Genomic DNA, 2,736 nt, shown 5'->3' with positions numbered 1-2,736 from the left:
CAGTTCACATCGTGTGCCTGGTTGCCTGGGGAGTTCATAGAGCTGGTTTCTCCACCGATGCTTCACATGCCGTGCAAGAAATTCTCCGTATTCTTCCCTAAAAAGGTGCCTACCCACCAATCGAAAGAGTTGGTCGCCTTCCTGGAAATTTCCAAGCCCCATGAGGAGGAGAACGGCCCCTTCATAAGAACATAAGAGATGCCAATGTTGGATCAGGCCAAAGGCCCACCCAGTCCAACACTCTGTGTCACACAGTGGCCAGAAATACCAGGTGCCACCAGGAGGTCCAGCAGTGGGGCCAGGACACCAGAAGCCCTCCCACTGTTGACCCCCCCCCCAAGCACCAAGAAGACAGAGCATCACTTGCCCCAGAGCCCCTATCTATACCTTGTGGCTAATATCCACTGATGGACCTCTGCTCCATATGCTTATCTAATTCCCTTTTGAAGCCGTCCATGCTTGTAGCCGCCACCACTTCCTGTGGCAGTGAATTCCATGTGTTAATCACTCCTTGGGTGAAGAAGTACTTCCTTTTATCCGTTCTAACCCGACCGCTCAGCAATTTCATGGAGTGCCCACGAGTTCTTGTATGGTGAGAAAGGGAGAAAAGTACCTCTTTCTCTACCTGCTCTGTCCCATGCATAATCTTATAAACCTCAGTCATGTCACCCCTCGGTCGTCGTTTCTCCAAGCTAAAGAGCCCCAAGCGCCTTAACCTTTCCTCATAGGGAAAGTGTTCCAACCCCTTCCCGGCTCTCCTGGCTCCAGTCCCCTTGCATTTAGTGTAATGAGAAGGAGCGTTTGCATCTGGCACGCCAGGCAAAGCAGCTTAAGTGGGATTACTGTGACTAGGCCCCGGCGTCTTTGTTGCCCCCCTCCCCCGGTGTCCTCCTGTCTAGGACCCCTGGCTGTGTCCTCCTGTGCCCCGGATGTTTCCGTCTGGGGGCACCCAGGGCTCTGGCGACGAACGCTTCTCTCCCTTTTCCACCCGGAAGCTCAGGTGGGTGGGGGCAGGAGCCTCGCATGCCACTCCTCCTCACACCAGCTTTGCTTTAATCGCACGGTGCCCTTCCGCTTCCCTCCGAACGGCATTTCTTGAACGGAGGTGGTTTTCCAAAAGCTCAAAGCACCGCAGTGGACTCCGGGAGCAACGTGGCTCCGCGCTTGTTTTTCCTCTCCAGCCATTGACGTGGGAAGGTGGATGGTGGCTTGTGCAGCCGTTGTGGCGCATTAAGGATCGAAGGCAAGGGGTCCCCTGTGTCCAGTGGCCCCTTTCCTGGCACCTGCCGCTTTTGGGAAGTGGGCGGTGTCAGGTTCCACAGCAAGTCCCTCTTCACACACGTCTCCTAAGAAGCGTTATGCTTTATTAGTGTACACGACTGGTACCATGTCCACAGGATTATTGTTAGGAATAACTAGAAGGCGGGAACATCCCAATACATATAAACTGGGCAAGGCCATTAGCTAAGCAAATGAACTTCGAGCGCGCGGGCGGGAAGACTCCCGGCGGGAGATTACATAATGAGCGGGAGAGTCCCATGGTTTCCTGAGAGCAGAAAAATTCACACCAATTGTGGACCGCAAGCCCTCCCTAAGGCACAAGGCCAGACTGATAACTGCGTCTAGCTCCCACGGTCTCCCTGGCATGTTTACGGCAAGCTGCTGAGCTGCAAGCAAGGCGGGAAGAGGGAAGGGCAGAATACACATAAATGGCAGCTAATAATAATAATATAATAATATACTTTATTCTCATTGTACATAGTACAATGAAATTAAAGATGCAATCATTTCGGTGATCTACAACAATATTCATATGCACTCACACACCATTCACTACTGTCCCATAACTCCCTTCAGGTTCACATAACAACTTAAAACCACCAATGTCACCCAAACTCCAATTTCATACGGCATTTAAGGCAATAATAGCTCTCGAATAAAAACTATTTTTTAATCTGTTTGTCCTTGCTTTAATTGTCCTGTATCTTCTGCCCGAAGGCAGCAGTTCAAACAGGAAATGTTCAGGGTGTGACAAGTCCTGCAAAATGTTCTTTGCTTTTTTCAAACATCGAGAGCTATACAATTCCTCCAGGAATGGGAGAGGGCAGCCAATGATCTTCTGGGCTGTAATAACTACTCTCTGGAGTGCTTTCCTCTCCACAGCCATACAACTGGCAAACCAGGCACAAACACAGCTAACTGACAGGCGGGGCTTTTGCCCAGGAGGGCTTCTGGTTGGCCGTGCAGGTGGAAAGGCATCCTGTTCAACAGACGAAGAGTTCCTAATACAGTTGCACCTATATAACCTTGCTCCCTGATATTTTGTGGTTGGCGCCACCTTTCATGGCAGCCATTTTGTGACCGTGCCCGGTGCCAGAATCCCAAAGGTGCCCACGCAGGCTCAAAAAGGTTGGGGACCCATGATCTAAGGAAAGCCCGGACAGAGCCCAAAGTCCAGTTCTCTCCCCAGTCCACGGGAGATACAAGCTGCGCATAAACGGACCAGTTCTCCCCAATCTGTTTTCCACAGCAAGCAGCCGAGGTTCAGAGGTACACTCAGAGGTCATTTCGGGGGGGATCGCGGGGGATCGCAGTTCCCCTGGGTGAGGTACGGGGGCGGGACACATGACGAAGCCCGGCTTCCGGCCGCCCCGCTTCCGGCCCTCATTCAGGCTGGAGAAGAGGGAGGGGAAGTTGCTTCCTCCCTGCCTCTCCCCACCCCTGGCTGCCTGGGGC

At 52.4% G+C, this 2,736-nt stretch overlaps 1 protein-coding gene across 1 annotated transcript in view; it reads left to right on the top strand.

Moving 5' to 3' along the window:
• The window catches only part of COMTD1 (catechol-O-methyltransferase domain containing 1), a gene marked incomplete at its 5' end in the record, with an annotated part of 22,042 nt that overhangs the window by 16,490 nt on the left and 2,816 nt on the right, over positions 1 to 2,736 (top strand). The gene's annotated exons all lie outside the window — the stretch shown is intronic.

This window comes from Gekko japonicus, unplaced genomic scaffold, assembly GCF_001447785.1.
Source record: "Gekko japonicus isolate JY-2015 unplaced genomic scaffold, Gekko_japonicus_V1.1 scaffold4526, whole genome shotgun sequence".
In the NCBI taxonomy this organism is placed as follows: Eukaryota; Metazoa; Chordata; class Lepidosauria; order Squamata; family Gekkonidae; genus Gekko; species Gekko japonicus.
This window is presented reverse-complemented; position numbering and strand designations above follow the sequence as displayed.